Below are 18,628 nucleotides of genomic sequence, written 5' to 3' on the forward strand. Positions count from 1 at the left end.
TGGAAAGTAAAACATACAGAGACAGCTTCGTAAAAATCACCAAAGCTTCAACGTTTTATGTTATTTTTTTGTTAACCTTAAATGGATCTTTTAGCAGTTACTACCTGTTGGAGAGAATTCTTCATGTGAAGTTTATCTTTTAAAAGTGAAATTAAGCACTTAATATTAAAATAGCATATATAATATGTCCTTAATTATGTAAAATTATTTCTATCCCTCCTTTTATACACACGAACCTGTAAGGATATATCCAGACAATGTTAACCTAATGTTAATAATGACTATTTCTAGGTGGTGTGATCCTGGGTGATCTTTCTTGTATTATCCGTATTATCTGAATTTCTTATAATGAGCTCTATATACTATTTTTTTTCAATTTTGGTTCTCTTTCCTCCCTCCTTCCCTCTCTCCCTCTTTTTTAGTGATTGCTTTAGAGATATGTTGTCCATTTTTCTTAAAGAATGAAATAAAACCCACAAGGAAGTCAAAGAAAGCTTTCAGAAAGTTGTTTGAGCTCAGTTTTGACGGCCATGTATGTGGGTGAAGAAGCAGGAATAGTGCGACTCATACAAAAAGAGTAGCATGTGAAAGGCACAGAAGAGTTGGGAGGTCTTTCTTCCAGCTCCTACAGCACTTCCTACAATCTTTTTACTTAGAGACCCTTTTTTTTTTTTTTTTGTATTTAATTATCTGTTTGCATGCCTTTCTTTTACAGAAAGAGTATGACAGACACTAACTTTTATTCATCTCTGTATCTCCTATCCCTAGGAGAGTGCCTAATATACAGCTAGATAAATACTAAAAGATAAAGGCCATGAATGAATGGAGTGTAAAAGATAAAAGCATTGAATAATTTCAAAGCACTGAATAATTTGCTGCTTCTTAGAAAAGTGGATCTAAGCCAAATTTGCCCAATATTATCTGTACAACACCTGCCTAGAAAATATTTCACTATTATTTAACGATCCATTCATAACTATTTCCTTGTATTCAATGACATACTCTCCCAGTTTCCCTTTCATTTATCTGTAAGCTCTGTCTAGTCTCCTCTTCCTCTTAAATGTTGGTGATCCCCAGAGTTCTGTATATTTCTACTCTATTTTAGTTTTAAATTTAAATTTTAATATTTAAATTAAAAATATTTAAATTCAGTAATTTAATTTTTAAAATATTAAATATTTTTAATATTAAAAATATTAAATTTTTAAATATTTTTAAATTTAAAAAAAAAGGAAAATTTTCTGCTCTACATAGCTCTCCAAAAATCCTTGACTCATATAGCCAACTGCTTACTACTTATCTCTACCTTGAAATTCCTACAAATATCTGACTCTCAAGGTCTCTAAAACTAAACTCTTCATCTTCCCCCAAACTGGACTCCCCTATCTTCGCTGCCTCAGTTAATGGCACCATCATTCATTTTTGCTTGCCCAAGATGGAAATCTTTTTTTTTTTTTTTTTTTTTTTTGGCTGTGTTGGGTCTTCACTGCTATGCACGGGCTTTCTCCAGTTGCAGCGAGCGGCGGCACTCTTCGTTGTGGTGCACAGGCTTCTCATTGTGGTGGCTTCTCTTGTTGCGGAGCACGGGCTCTAGGTGCGCGGGTCTCAATAGTTGCAGCACACGGGCTCAGTAATTGTGGCACACAGGCTCTAGGGCACGCAGGCTTCAGTAGTTGTGGCACACAGGCTCAGTAGTTGTGGTGCACGGGCTTAGTTGCTCCGCAGCATGTGGGATCTTCCCGGATGCATTGGCAGGCGGATTCTTAACCACCGCGCACCGCAATCAGTAGCCCCCACTCGCCACAACTAGAGAAAGCCCGTGCGTAGCAACAAAGACCCAACGCAGCCAAATATAAATAAATAAATAAATTTATAATAAAAAAAAATAGACTGACAATACTAATTGTTGGGGATGATTTGGCACAAAGTTAACTGAAGAAGTATTTGTCTGTTCTACTCCAGCTAAGCATATATCTACTCTATGACCCAGAAATTTCACACTTAGGAATTTACCAAACAGGAATAGGAACATGTTTCTCAAAAAGACCTGTACAAAAATATACCCAACAGCAATACTCATGAGAACCCCAAACTAGGAACCACCTAATATCCATCAATAGGGGAATGGATAAGCAAACTGTGGTATCTGTACTGTTCAGTAATAAAAACAAAGAGCTTCTTATAACTGTAACAACTGTTACTTTGTTGGCTAAATAAAAAATAAATCTCAAAAGCATTTTGTTGGCGAAAATAAGTAATATATACTTAATAATTCCATTTATATAAAGTATGAGGACAAACCTAATCTACTAGATAGAAATCAGAAAGCAGTTGCCTCTGGGGTAGGGATGGAGGGGACTGACTGGAAAGGGAGATGAGGGAATTTTCTGGGACGATGGAAATGTTCTAAATATTCTCACAAACGTATGCAGCTGTCAAAATGCATGGAACTGAACACTAAGGTCTGTACACTTTGTTGTATGTAAATTATACCTCAATTAAAAATGTAAAGCAGAAACAACAAGGACCTATTGTATGGCACAGGGAACTATACTGAATATCTTGTAATAACCTACAGTGGAAAAGAATCTGAAAAAAAAAAAAATATATATATATATATAAAACTGAATCACTTTGCTAATCACTTGAAACTAACAACACTGTAAATCAACTATACTGCAATAAAAAGTTGTTTGAAAAAAATAAATATATATATAAATTAGAAAAAAAATTGAAGTTTACAATATCATGATACTTCTAGGATTTTCCAGAAAGGAAGAAAAAAGGGAGGGAGGGAGGAAGGCAGGCAGGCAGGTGGGCGGGCAGGCAGGGAGACCTGCTGGAAAGACAAAGCAAATGACTTAGAATAACAACATTTTCCAGCTGCAAGAAGTCAGGGGATCATCTTGTAGCTCCTCCCCCTTAACAATCCCCCTCCCACCCAGCTCCCCACCCCACCCCGTGCCAGTAACAGGGAAGCTCGTGAGAAAATCAATTCCATGTCTGAGCTGGAGGGTGACTGTAATTATAAGTTTCTATATTTCGAGCTGAAAATCTGCCTGCTTTTAACTTTCACCTTCTATTTCTAGAACAACACAATTCCAGTGTTCTTCCTTCCAGAAGACAATTCTCCTCGTGTAACTCCTTAGTCTTGTCTTCTCAGCTACAGACACTCAGCTCTGAACATTAACAGATCGTCAGAGGAAGCGATTTCTAGATCTTGTGACATCTTGATGCACTGGACACTGTATTCATCCTAAAATGTGACGCGAGAACTTGGATCCATCGTTTCAGGTTCTGTCCAGTCAGCACAGAACACACTGAGTTTGTTTAGACAGAGTAGCATATATAAAAGTCAGTATTTTTAAGTTCCATTCCTCATGTCCTATCAGGATATTCCATAGTAACAACTATGCTTCCTAGAGTTGCTTGGTCCATTGTTCTCATGCAAATGATTACAGTTGGTATTACATGATATGTTTTAATGTCACAATATGTAATATAAAATTTAGACTTAATAAGCATCTAGCACTATAAGAAAGTCAAGTGCAAAATACTCCTTGTCAGATACTAAATACAATATGTCAGCTGTTATTTGTTAACTGGGTTTCTGGATAGAGTTCTCATTAAATTTGTAAATATTCATAACAGAGGTAAATACAAAATTGGTAGAAGATTAGCTAAGCAAAAATCAGTAGTCAACACTGAAGGGGTTAATGTTTTAATCTCAGACCAAACACAAAGTTTTTCATTTTGGTTAGTAAACCTCATCTGATTACTAGTTTGTTTGCTTTAAAAAAACAAAAAACAAAAACCAAAAAACCCTCTATTTTTAGGTAATAAAAATCATTTACTAGCAGTTTATAAATGAGAGGGGGAAAAGTATAAGATTATCCACACACCCCAGTAATCACTTCTATGGGTTCCCTTCTAAGATTTGACATAAACATATGTATTTTTATATAATTGCAATAAATGAGCCTTTTGCCCCATTAACATATCATTTGTACACTTTCATGTTGTTACACAGTCTTCACAGTTATAATTTCTAATGGTTACAAAATATTCATTCCATTAAAATAAACATTCATTAAAAACAGCCCATTATGGGATATGTCGAATGCTTCTATATTTCCACATAATGAGTCAATGAATTCTTTCCTCCATTATCATCTTCCTTCTTTTCTATCGTTTTCTTAATTAAGCGTGATTTTGACTGCCACATGGACTTTGAAACATACTGCCAAGTCAGTTTTTAAAAGGTTTGCACTGCCACTGTTGGTTGGTTTGATCAAATTCACTCCTCAATATGACCTCAGAAGGCGATTTCCAAGGGCAGGGAGCCTGGGGGAATTCCCACCTTGCAGCCTAGTAGCTTCTAAGGGGGGAATTTCCCCAACCACAGTCTGTTACCAGGAAATTAAACACAGGTTTCAGAATACAGGTTAAGAAATAACCAGCTGACTCTTTCAGATCCCTGAAAGTATAGCCTCCAAAGAGCAACTGGTATTTTGTTCCTGGTAAGTATTTGCACTTGGTTTCGAGAAGGAACTTATGTTTCTATCACGTGTTAATTCGAGATACCAAGTGCCGTTCCACCACAGAAAGGGAAAAAATGGACAATAGAAAGTATTTTCTCATCAAAAAGCGGTGAGAAATATTATACAGTGCCAACATAGCTGGATCCAAATTATATTTAATTTTCTTCTAGGCTCAGTTACAGTCTCAGTAAAATCTATATAAGGGCAGAGAGTGTGCTGCATATTTTCAGATAAATTTGGTGCCTTTTGCACTCGTAATGGATGCTGGCACTTGCAAAGTCATTATGTTGTTATGCCTTTCACTTATATTGCTAATGACATTTGAAGACAAGCATTTAAAAAACCAAACAGTGAATAAAGAGCTTTTCTTGAGGGCATTAGTTTAACTCCCTTTATTCCCTACAATGGAAACTAAACATGGGGTGGGTGATAACCTCTAATAATACACTTTTCTGTACACTAGGAAACCAGGAACAGAAGGAAAGACCAATCTGTGACTCAGCAAAGGAAAAGTAACACGTTGGCCAAGGCACCCTATGGCAGGGCAGCTGGCGGGAAGTCCCCGCACACCCAAGCAGAGCCTCTGGGAGCACTCACGCTTCGGAGGCCTAGGAGAAAGCCCCTTGGCCATACCTGCTCCCATTTTAAGCAGGAACGGGTGGGCCAGGCTGGGCAGAAAGCACAGGCTCCTTTCCTTCTTCCTCCCCACGGCCTTTCAGTCTTCCTTCATCCAGGCTGAAATGTGTGTAACAGAGGCCTATGCTGAATTAGAACCCTTCCCAACTTCTAACAACAGACAGACACTGACGTGTGTGTGAAGATGAGCAAACAGCCAACAGTGTAAATAAAGAGGGAGCATCTGCTCCCCCTCCCTCACCCCTTTTGCCCTAGAAAACACAATTCCTTCCAGAAAAGGACAAAACTTGAGAAACTGGTTTCTGTTTTTAAAACAAGATTCAAGCGGACACTAAATCAATACAACAGAACAGAGAGCCACAGTGAGGGACCAACCTAAGTTACTAGAAACAGTGCTCCAGGTAGAAACACACTTGTCAAATTAAAAACCACAGTGAAGGCAGTTAAACAGATTGTAATCTAAATAAAAGATTTAGTTAGAAAACAAACTGGAATAATCTCCCAGAAGTCTCAGAAAGAGGTTACAGAGGACAAAATATGGAAGGAAAAAAAATAAGAGACAGGGATAAACATCCAGGAAAACAAAAGGAGAAACAGTGGCCAAGTAAATAATAAATTTTCCTCTTAAACCAGAACCCGAGTCTCATAATAATCAAGATCAAATCCAAAATTACTCAGTATATGAAGTACCAGAAAACCTCAAGATGCATCAGAAAAGACAATCAGCAGATGCCAATGCTGAAATGACACAGCTGTTGGAATTATCTGACAAAGACTTTAAAGCAGCTATAATATAAATGCCCCAACAAGTAAAAGTGAACACTCTTGAAACAAAAGTTTCAGAAAAAAAATTTAAAAAAAAAAAGCAGAAAATATAGAGAAGAACCAAATGTGAATTGTGAAACTGAAAACTACAAGAATCAAAATTAGAAAAACTCACTGGATGGGCTCAATAGCAGAATGGAGATGACAGAGGAAAGAGGCAGTGAACTGGAAGACAGGTCAATGGAAATGATCAAATCCGAACAATGAGGAGAAAAGGCAGGGGGATGACCATAGCCTAAGGGACCTACGGGACAATGGCCAAAGGTCAAACATTGATGTCATCAGAACCCCAGAAGGAGAGGAAAAGAGCGTGGGGCACAAAAATATTTGAAGAAATATGGCTGAAATTCTTAAGTTTGACAAAAAACATAAACCTATACATTCAAGAAGCTCAGAAAACCCCCAAAAAGATAAACACAGAGAAATCCATGTCTGGACACATCAAACCCAAACCGTTGAACACTAAAAACAAAGGAAAAAATCTTGAAAACCACCCCCCAAAATGACATATTACTTCTAGGAAAACAAAGATTTGAAAGACTGTGGATTTCTCACCAGAAATCATGGAGGCCAGAAGAATGTATAACAACATTTTTAAAATGCTGAAAGAAAACTGTCAACACAGAAGTTTATATCCAGCAAAAATATCTTTTGGGAATCAAGGTGAAAGAAAGGCATTCTCAGATGAAGTGTTAAGAGAATTCACAGTCACCACACAAAAAAACTGCTGAAGGCAATTTTTCAGACAGAAAGGAAATAACACCAGCAGAAAATCTGGTACATCAGAAATGAAGAGCAACAGAATGATAAACATTTGGGTAAATATAATAGATCCTTCTCCAATTAAGTTATTTAATTATTTGACAGTTGAAAGCAAAACTTACAACATCTGGTTTTCAATGAACATAAGTATCATACACCATACTTACGGGAGGGAATGGTAAAGGGACCTATATGGTGGTATGGTTACTATATCCTGCTAGACATGATAAAATATTGATTCTAAGCAGACTGTAGAATGTTAAGTATATATATTGCCATCCCTAGTAACCACAAATACAATCTGTACAAAGATATATAGCAAAAAGCACAATAGAAAAATTAAAATGGAATACTACAGAAGTTCATATGTGTGATTCCACTTATATGATAGTCTCCAAAAGACAAAACTATACTGATGGAGAACAAGCCAGTTGGTGATCACCAAGGGTTAGGGATGGGGGAGGGAACAACGGCAAAGGAACAGTACAAGGGGTGATGGAACTGTTCTGTGTCCTGTCTGTGGTAGTGGTTACGCAAATCTATACATGTGTTAAAATTCACAGCACTACACAAACACACAGTCGATTTTTCTGTATGTTAATTTAAAAATTCAAATTAAAAAAGATATCATGAACAAAGAGAGGTATGGGTAAAGGAAGAACATCAGAGAACGCTAGTGTTTAAAGAACAAGAGGAACAAAAACTAGAAACAAAGGAGGAGGCTAAAAAAGCAGAAGAGAATGCTGCCCTAGAGGGCGGTGCTGCAGAAAAGAGGGTGGCATATACCATGTCTATGGACTGGTAATCGGGCCATTGCCGCAGACTGTGCTGAGAGCCGCTCTGGGTGGGGGAGAGAAGCGGGCAATTTGCCTGAGTTGCAGGACTGAATGAAGCTGAAGTGTGGGGAAAGGAAGATGGTAAGAGGACCCTAGTGTGTTACTGAAAACTCTTATAATGTAAAACCAAAACACTACTATTTACTGAAAACTTGCTAGGTGCTAAATCACTGTTCTTTAATCTTGAGTTGTATCTAGTTCATTATAAAGTGAAAAACAATTCTTCTATACCCCACAGTATTAATATGTTATTCTATTTAAATTATTTAATTAAATAAACATCAATGGTGGTATATATAATTTATGTTTATATCTCTTTATTCCATAGTTCTAAAAATATATATTCATATTAAAAACTAAAATTCTGTTTAATAACAATAATTTCATGCTGACAGAGACAGCCTGTTTTCTGAGTAGTAAATTGCTGCTTGAAACATGAATATGATACAGACTAAAGTATGGGACCTTTGGGGTTTTCCTGCTATTCTTTATTCCAATTGTGGAGACATCTTTTAGACAGTGCACAGTGACAGCCTTTGGGCCTTCTCTTGCAAGCAAATATATCATTACATATTAAGTACACCTTCTTTTCTCATCAGCCAAGGATTACTAAGACAATTACAGATACAAATGTGGGTTAGAATTGCATGGCAAGACACAATACAGTGGTCAGCCCGACAATATTTAAAAATCAAAAGGATTTTCTGGATTATCAATAGTAGAGAGAGACAAAATTTTAAAAGTCATTAAAAAAAAAAGTCCCGCAGAGCTCAGAGAAGGCACCATCAGTCTTAATTTGAATATAGAATGCTAAAAGCATAACATTTCTTACCTTCAGTTACTCATTAAACAGCTCTACAACAGGCATAAAAATATTGACCTCACCAGTTTTCCTAGCCCTTCAAGAAAAACATCTACTTAAAAAAAATGTTAAGGAGGAGACCTTCAAGATGGCAGAGGAGTAAGACATGGAGATAACCTTCCTCCCCACAAATACATCAGATATACATCTACATGTGGAACAACTCCTATAGAACACCTACTGAACAGTGGCAGAAGACCTCAGACTTCCCAAAAGGCAAGAAACTCCCCATGTACCTGGGTAGGGGAAAAGAAAAAAGTATCAAGTATCTTTTCTGACCACAATGCTATGAGACTACATATCAATTACAAGAAAGCATCTGTAAAAAATACAAACACACGGAAGCTAAACAATACACTACTAAATAACCAAGATATCACTGAAGAAATCAAAAAATACCTAGAAACAAATGACAATGAAAACATGGCAACCCAAAACCTATGAGATGCAGCAAAAGCAGTTCTAAGAGGGAATTCCATAGCAATACAATCCTACCTCAAGAAACAAGAAACATCTCAAACAACCTAACCTTAAACCTAAAGCAATTAGAGAAAGAAGAACAAAAAAACCCCAAAGTTAGCAGAAGGAAAGAAATCATAAAGATCAGATCACAAATAAATGAAAAAGAAATGAAGGAAACTATGGCAAAGATCAATAAAACTAAAAGTTGGTTCTTTGAGAAGATAAACAAAATTGATAAACCATTAGCCAGACTCATCAAGAAAAAAAGGGAGAAGACTCAAATCAGTAAAATTAGAAATGAAAAAGGAGAAGTAACAACTGACACTGCAGAAATACAAAGAATCATGAGAGATTACTACAAGCAACTATATGTCAATAAAATGGACTATCTGGAAGAAACAGACAAATTCTTAGAAAAGCACAACCTGCCGAGACTGAACCAGGAAGAAATAGAAAGTATGAACAGACCAATCACAAGCACTGAAATTGAGATTGTGATTAAAAATCTTCCAACAAACAAAAGCCCAGGACCAGATGGCTTCACAGGTGAATTCTATCAAACATTCAGAGAAGAGCTAACACCTATCCTTCTCAAACACTTCCAAAATATAACAGAGGGAGGAACACTCCCCAACTCATTCTACGAGGCCACCATCACCCTGATACCAAAACCACACAAAGATGTCACAAAGAAAGAAAACTACAGGCCAATATCACTGAGGAACACAGATGCAAAAATCCTCAACAAAATACTAGCAAACAGAATCCAGCAGCACATTAAAAGGATCATACACCATGATCAAGTGGTGTTTATCCCAGGAATGCAAGGATTCTTCAATATACGCAAATCAATCAATGTGATAAACCATATTAACAAATTGAAGGAGAAAAACCATATGACCATCTCAATAAATGCAGAAAAACTATCAACAAAATTCAACACCAATTTATGATAAAAACCCTCCAGAAAGCAGACATAGAGGGAACTTACCTCAACATAATAAAGGTCATATATGACAAACTCACAGCCAACATCGTTCTCAGTGGTGAAGAACTGAAACCATTTCCACTTAAGATCAGGAACAAGACAAGGTTGTCCACTCTCACCACTATTATTCAACAAAGTTTTGGAAGTTTTAGCCACAGCAATCAGAGACGAAAAAGAAATAAAAGGAATCCAAATCGGAAAAGAAGAAGTAAAGCTGTCACTGTTTGCAGATGACATGATACTATACATAGAAAATCCTAAAGACGCTACCAGAAAACTACTAGAGCTAATCAATGAATTTGGTAAAGTAGCAGGATACAAAATTAATGCACAGAAATCTCTTGCATTCCTATACACTAATGATGAAAAAGCTGAGAGAGAAATAAAGGAAACACTCCCACTAACCACTGCAACAAAAAGAATAAAATACCTAGGAATAAACCTACCTAAGGAGACAAAAGACCTGTATGCAGAAAACTATAAGACACTGATGAAAGAAATTAAAGATTATACAAACAGATGGAGAGATATACCATATTCTTGGATTGGAAGAATCAACATTGTGAAAATGACTATACTACCCAAAGCCATCTACAGATTCAATGCAATCCCTATCAAACTACCAATGGCATTTTTCACAGAACTAGAACAAAATAGTTCACAATTTGTATGGAAACACAAAAGACCCCGAACAGCCAAAGCAATCTTGAGAAAGAAAAACGTAGCTGGAGGAATCAGGCTCCCTGACTTCAGACTATACTACAAAGCTACAGTAATCAAGACAGTATGGTACTGGAACAAAAACAAAAATATAGATCAATGGAACAGGATAGAAAGCCCAGAGATAAACCCACGCACATATGGTCATCTTATCTTTGATAAAGGAGGCAAGAATATACAATGGAGAAAAGACAGCCTCTTCAGTAAGTGGTGCTGGGAAAACTGAACAGCTACATGTAAAAGAATGAAATTAGAACACTCCCTAACACCATACACAAAAATAAACTCAAAATGGATTAAAGACTTAAATGTAAGGCCAGAGACTATAAAACTCTTAGAGGAAAACACAGGCAGAACACTCTATGACATAAATCACAGCAAGATCCTTTTTGACCCACCTCCTAGAGAAATGGAAATAAAAACAAAAATAAACAAATGGGACCTAATGAAACTTAAAAGCTTTTGCACAGCAAGGGAAACCATCAACGAGACGAAAAGACAACCCTCAGAATGGGAGAAAAAATTTGCAAATGAAGCAACTGACAGAGGGTTAATCTGCAAAATATACAAGCAGCTCAATATCAAATAAACAAACAACCCAATCCAAAAATGGACAGAAGACCTAAATAGACATTTTTCCAAAGAGGATATACAGATTGCCAACAAACACATGAAAGGATGCTCAACATCACTAATCATTAGAGAAATGCAAATCAAAACTTCAATGAGATATCACCTCACACCAGTTAGAATGGCCATCATAAAAAAATCTACAAACAATAAATGCTGGTGAGGGTATGGAGAAAAGGGCACCCTCTTGCACTGCTGGTGGGAATGTAAATTGGTACAGCCACTATGGAGAACAGTATGGAGGTTCCTTAAAAAACTAAAAATAGAACTACCATACGACCTAGCAATCCCACTACTGGGCATATACCCTGAGAAAACCATAATTCAAAAAGAGCCATGTACCACAATGTTCATTGCAGCTCTATTTACAATATCCAGGACATGGAAGCAACCTAAGTGTCCATCGACAGATGAATGGATAAAGAAGATGTGAAATATATATACAATGGAATATTACTGAGCTATAAAAAGAAACAAAGTTGAGTTATTTGTAGTGAGGTGGATGAACTAGAGACTGTCATACAGAGTGAAGTAAGTCAGAAAGAGAAAAACAAATACCGTATGCTAACACATATATATGGAATCTAAAAAATAGAAAAAAATGCTTCTGAAGAACCTAGCAGCAGGACAGGAATAAAGACAAAGACGTAGTGAATGGACTTGAGGACATGGGGAGGGGGAAGGGTAAGCTGGGATGAAGTGAGAGAGTGGCATAGACATATATACACTACCACATGTAAAATAGACAGCTAGTGGGAAGCAGCCGCATAGCACAGGGAGATCTGCTAGGTGCTTTGTGACCACCTAGAGGGGTGGGATAGGGAGGGTGGGAGGGAGACCTAAGAGGGAGGGGATATGGGGATACATGTATATGCATAGCTGATTCACTTTGTTATAAAGCAGAAACTAAGACACCATTGTAAAGCAACTATACTCCAATAAAGATGTTAAAAAAAAAAAAAAGGTTAAGCCATATCAGAACCCTTGCTAATAATGTAACAATAAAAATACACTTTCCGTTATTTTAGAAAACTGGAATCCTGGTGATAATGTGCTCAGCTCTGACTGAATAATTTCAAGATAATCAACGTGTTTCTTTGCACTTTGAATAAAAAGGCTATATACTGTATGAATCTAATTATATGACATCCTGGAAGAGGCAAAACTATAGAGAGAATACAGTGATCAGTGTTTGCCAGTAGTTTAGAAGGAACAGGGAAGGGATGAACAGGTGAAGCGCAGGCATTTTTAGGGCAGTACAAAATTCTGTATGATCCTGTAATGGTGAATATGTGACATTATGCATTTGTCAAAACCCATAGAACTTTACAGCACAAAAAGTGAACCTTAATGAATGTAAATTAAGAAAAAAAAATCATTTAGGAGGCTGGGGATTCCAGGAAGGAACACAGAGTGTGATACGAGCATCTAGCTGTACTGTAAATGTACCAAACAACATCCCTGGAAAGGGTGGAAAGAACAGGTGCTGACGTAAGTTACTCTGGGAATGAGTGGAGTCTGTAAGACTCAAGGCAAAAGCACTGCATATAAGCACTGAATTCTAGTTGATGAAGTGGATTTCCCTGGTGGCACGAGTTAATTCCAATAGGGCTTATACATGTAACATGGAAGTGAGCAATTACGGAAATGGATGATGGATGGTAAGGGCCAAATTCTCACTGCTGGACTGGAAATTTAAAGATAAGCAAGAGGAGGACGCTAGGACAATCCATGTGGTTAGCAGATGAGAGTTAGAGACATCGGTATGACCTTAATATAAAGATGGTTACATATGGATATGTGTATATACACAGCTTAGTAAACAGACATGCATTTCTATGCTTTGTCAACTGAGAAGGCATTAAAAAAAAGCAATACCCCAGGACCAACAAGCACACTTGGCACCCAGATCTTGGTTTTAAGGCCATTCTCCAGTAAAAGAAAAGAGATGACTCTCGGACTGGCGCAGGAAATACACAAGAGGAGCCTGAAGTATCTGGTAGGACCAGAAACTAAGGAAGTGCTTTAAAAGACAAACAACAACAAAACAACCTCACGAGTGGGGATATGTCAAAGGAGCATAGAAGCCAACCGACAGAGCTCCCCATGGCCAAAGCTGGAATAATTTGAGCAACAAAATAAAGTAGCCAAAAGTATAAAATAATATCCATAGTAAATATCCATTAATTTTATACTATCATGTGTAAATATCTGATATATACACTGATAAAAACACTTGATTGAATAAGTTCATAAATGAGGGAGAAGAGACAAATCTCCCATGAGAAATTCCCAATAGTTTATGCAGCCAGTCCGTCTTCAAGGAGGGGGGAGTATATGTCTTCACCCCTTAGGTGTGGGCTGCAGGTACTGACTTCCTCCCGAGGAGCAGAGCGTGGAAATAAAGGAAGGGGAGGGAGTACCTTTATGGGGGAGAAGCCCAACAGACACTACCTCAGCCAGATGATCAAGGTTAACATGAATGGTCGCAGATCATGTGGACGGTACGCACCTTTGATCTGGTATGATGAAAACGGCACTTGACCTCTGTGGACTTCCCCCTAATAACTGATAACTCCAGTCTTATCATGAGGAAAACATCAGACAAAGTCTAGCTGTGTAGTATCTTACAAAATACCTGGCCAGTATCCCCCAGAACTGTCAACATCACCAAAAAACAAGGAGTCTGAGAAACTGCCACCACAGCCAAGAGAAGCCTAAAGAGACACGACACTGGAATGTAATGGGGTATCCTGGATAAGATCCTGGAGCAGAGGAAGGACATCAGGTAAAAACTAAGGAAATCTGCATAAACTATGGACTTAAGTATGTATCGATACTGGTTCATTAAAAGTAAAAAATATATCACACTAACGTAAGAAACTAGGCACGGGGTACATGGGAACCCTCTAGTATTATCCTCTCAATTTTTCTGTAAATCTGAAACTGTTCTAAAGAATAAAGACTTATTTTTAAAAAGCCAATAGCTAACGTCATATTTAAAAAGGACACATTAAACACTTTCCCCTAAGATCAGGAACAAGGCAAAGATGTCTATTAGTTTTGCCACGTCTAATCAATGTTTTGGGGGAAAAAAAAAACCCAGAGCTGGAAAAGTCATACGATCTGATTTCAAGCAATCAAGAGGGTTTGGAATGGACAAAAGATCAACGGAACAGAAAAGAGTCCAGAAACAGATTCACACAGATGGCCAACTGAGTTTCCACAAAGGATATCCACACAAACCTCAGATCCCATAAGAATGTCAGTAGGCCTATTTTTTTCAATTTTCTTAGGATCCCTACTTATATGTAAGAGTGAGAACATATTAAGGGAACATACGAAGTCTCCACTGGCTCCTGACAAGCAGGTACTATTTCTGCTCATCCTTATGACAACCCCATGAGGCAAGTTTTCCTAGAGGCAAAGGTCAAAGAGGTGAAATGACGTGTCCAAAGTTACGCAGCTGGTAAGTGGCAAAGCCGGTCTGACTTGCAATCTGTCTGATTCCAGAGTTATGTTGTTCGTAACATTCAGAAAGGAAAAGGGGGACAGCAGATCAAACAGTCCAAGACTGCCTTGTTTGTTCTGTTTTGTTTTGCTTTGTTTGAAGATGAGATCATTCAAGTTTTCCCTATAAATATCTTCTAAGCTATTGTTAAGTAAATGTTTATTATTTAGTACAATGAATATCTGAATTTCTTAAGCCAAATCTGTGATCCAGTTGAGTGTTTCTTTATGCTGTGTTACAGACGCTACAGCTTTCTGCATAGTCGGTGGAATTATTTAAATGCTATAAAACTAAAAATGTAATCTTATTTGTAACTGTTATAAAAATGTACAGTTCTTACTTGTTGTGATGCTGTATGTTGTTGGTCATAATCATGATTGTCTATGTCATGACAGACATGCCATAGACAATGTCACGACTTTGGTGGAGAATATAACCTCCAACTGGGAGCCAAGGCCATTGCTAACATTTCCCCTTTCATAAGTGATTATAGAAAATCGTGGACAATTTTTACCTACCTCCATTTTATCACTTAAGCTTCTAGACAGTCTCTCATGAAATATCAAGACCCAAACCATTAGATTTTTGCTCCCTTTGAGAAACAGCCTACCTTTCAAATCCAACAGGATTTGCCTGCCTGAGCAATTACTTCTCCTCTGGGACTCAAAAATGCTAACAGGATCACAGCCTTGCATTTCCATATCTGCCCCAGCTACTGAGTATTTACAGCATGTTCAAGTTCTTATAACACAGTAAGAACAAAATAGATAAATCCAAAAAGAAAACGTGAGGAATGGAGAAAGTTTTAAACATTATTTCTGGGTTCTTCCTCTTAGAGCTCAACAAAACAGACAAGCTTTTTATGAAATCCATAAAATGGCATTATTTCTAACTTAGGGCTTACATTCCCTGTTTCAGTCTGATTTCATATAAATGAAGAGTTTTAAAAATACTGTATTAATGATGGTAATACAGTTTTAAAGAACTGTAACTGTTTATTATCTCATCTGATCCTCCTGACAATCCTGAAAGGTAGACAGGGAAACTGTTAGAGTATTTTATAGATGTCCAAACAGGCCCACACAGATTATGCAACTTGCCTAAGTTACCCCACGAATAAGTAGTAGGACACAAAGACGGGTCTCTGGATTTCAATTCAAAAGCTTTACTTGGTAGCTCATGCCTCTTATGTCTCAAATTTCAGGTCTGTGTCTACCTCCAGACTAAACATAGTCTGCATTTTTCCCATTCCAGAGGACCATCACCTTGATTTCTCTGTATTTCCCTTATAGGAGATGTCTGATGAAGCCCAGAGAGTCGGTTAAGACATAGGTTCTGAGAGATTCAGTACCATGACATCTATCAGTCAGAAAGCTGAAATTTACCATGCACTCTTGTTTTAAAAAAAACAAATAACTTGAAAAAGAAACGTGTCTCCAGTTTAGAAGAGAACATTCCTCCTTCACAAAAAAGTTACCTCCCTTTATTCCAATCAGTTTTAACACTTTGGACCTATTTGAGGTGTGCATCTCCATTCTTAAAAGGGGGTGTAAAGGTCCAAAGCAGGTTATCTACAGACAGGTCCCCTGGAGCCACAGTTCACCCACTTATCTTTGCTATCTGATTATATATACATTTTTAAGAATCCTTGTGTTTTACTTTATATGTATTTTTAAACTCTCCAAGTACAGAAAAGAAATCCAAATGCAAAGTACTGTATAAAGCACAGTACAACTGAAAATGGGGGGGGGGGGAAATCCCATTAATTAAATAACAGCTTAAAATTGAAAATGTCCCAATTTTATACAATGTATCAGTAGACTGATACTCTGCATTCTATTTACTCCTTTATGCCAGTTACCAATGCACTGCCTCTCAGCTCCAGATGCACCCTTCAGTGCTAACTCCGCACTCGCGGGCTAAACTCTAAGCGTCTCTCCTTTGTAGTTAATGTGATGCTAAGCCTTAGCAGCAGAGGGCAGAGGGCGCTGGAGGGACAAGGCCAGAGGCAGGGCCACTCCAGGATCAGGCATGCTAGTGTTTTTTCTTCTTCCTGCTGCTGCTCCTGTCCCAGCGATCATGGATACGGACAACATCCAGTGGTGCTGGGTCCCAGCTGTGAGCCCAGAGTCCCGGCCTCCAGAGGTGGACACCACATACCATCCTGCCAGGGAGCCACTCCCAATGCCCTGACTCCTCTGTGTCCACCCCCCAGCCCCCAGCCCTGAGGGGTGTTTCCCAGTTGCCCAGCTTCACTGTGGTTCCTCAGTCTGCTGACCCCAAGAGCAGAGTTTTCTGTGGACCAGCTCTGGCAACCAGTGGGCTCCCTCTGCCATCCAGCGGGCTGTGGAGAAGCCCACACCTTCTCCAGGGAGGCCTGAATCCCATTTGGGGAGCTCTGGGCCCGGGATGCTGGGCACCGCTGAGGAAGTGGGTGCGGTGTACTAAAAAGAGGAGTACTGAATAAAAGTGTGCCTACAGAGATATGAGCTCCAGCCCACCACCCCTTCTCCCTGAATCTCTCCCCAGTCAGCACCTGGAGGCTCCAGCTGCAGATATCCCCTAAGAGGAGACTGGAGGGTCCAAGAGAAAAGATGGATATACTCTGATACTTGAAACTCCTAAAATGAAATGTTTGGGTCCCTGCTCCACTGCCCTCAAGTAAGGCCCACCAGTTAAACTTCAGCCAACATAAAGTCCTTCCAATCAACTTTTGGTGCCTCACCTTCAAACATGAACATTTAGAATCATAAGGTATTTGAAAAATGATTCCAAAGCAAATCTTTCTTGGAGCAAACAAAACACATGCACACACCTCCTTAGAGAGTTAAAAGAAGACAATGTATGTAAAAAACTATAACACACAGGGTAAAATAGGAACTTTCAGGGAAGAAGAAAGAGTTCTCAGAAATTAGGAGAGCAATAATAGTTCTGATTCTTGGTTATGGTAATGGTTACATGAATCTACACTTGTGATAAAATGATATAGAACCAGACACACACTGTACCAACGTCAAATCCCTGGTTTTGATATTGCACTATAATCATAAAAGCGGTAACAGTTGAGAGAAGCTGGGTGAAGGACATGGGACCTCTGTACTATCTTTACAACTTCCTTTCATTTTTTCAAAATGAAAAAAGACAGGATAGTGAGAGAGGAGGAGGGGAAAGAAACAGAAGGAAGACAGAGCTGAGGACATTATTCAAGAAATCAAGCAAACAGATAAAGCAATGAAAAATGAGAGAAAAAATTTAAATTAAATGGAGGATTAATTCTTGTGGCCCAACACTGACAATAGGAAGAGAGAGAGAGACAGAAAGAGGGAGAGAGAGGGGGAGACAGAGGGAAGGGGGGAGGGGGGAGAGAGAGAGAGAAAGAGCAGAAATCATGTGGAGGAAATAATAAGGTTTCCCAGAATATAAGGACAAGTTTCCAGATGAAAAGTGAGTACCAAGTGCTCAGAGCAATGATTTTTTTTTTTTTTTTTTTTAAAAAAAGGGACTTCCTTGGTGGCACAGTGGTTAAGAATCCGCCTGCCAATGCAGGGGACACAGGTTTGAGCCCTGGTCTGGGAAGATCCCACAGGCCGCGGAGCAACTAAGCCTGTGCGCCACAACTACTGAGCCTGCACGTCACAACTACTGAGCCCGCATGCCACAACTACTGAAGCCCAGGCATCTGGAGCCCGTGCTCCGCAACGAGAAGCCACCGCAATAAGAAGCCTGCGCACCGCAACGAAGAGTAGCCCCTGCTCGCCGCAACCTGAGAAAGCCCACGCGTAGCAACGAAGACCCAACGCAGCCAAAAATAAATAAATAAATAAATTTATTTTTTTTAAAAAGTCACATCCTTAT

The 18,628-nt window shown here is 38.4% G+C and overlaps 1 protein-coding gene across 2 annotated transcripts in view; it reads right to left on the reverse strand.

The window, feature by feature from the left end:
* STX8 (syntaxin 8) overlaps positions 1-18,628 on the reverse strand; it is a 241,661-nt gene that overhangs the window by 97,647 nt on the left and 125,386 nt on the right. The window lies entirely within an intron of this gene.

This window comes from Eschrichtius robustus, chromosome 20 (genome assembly GCF_028021215.1).
Source record: "Eschrichtius robustus isolate mEscRob2 chromosome 20, mEscRob2.pri, whole genome shotgun sequence".
Lineage (NCBI taxonomy): Eukaryota > Metazoa > Chordata > Mammalia > Artiodactyla > Eschrichtiidae > Eschrichtius > Eschrichtius robustus.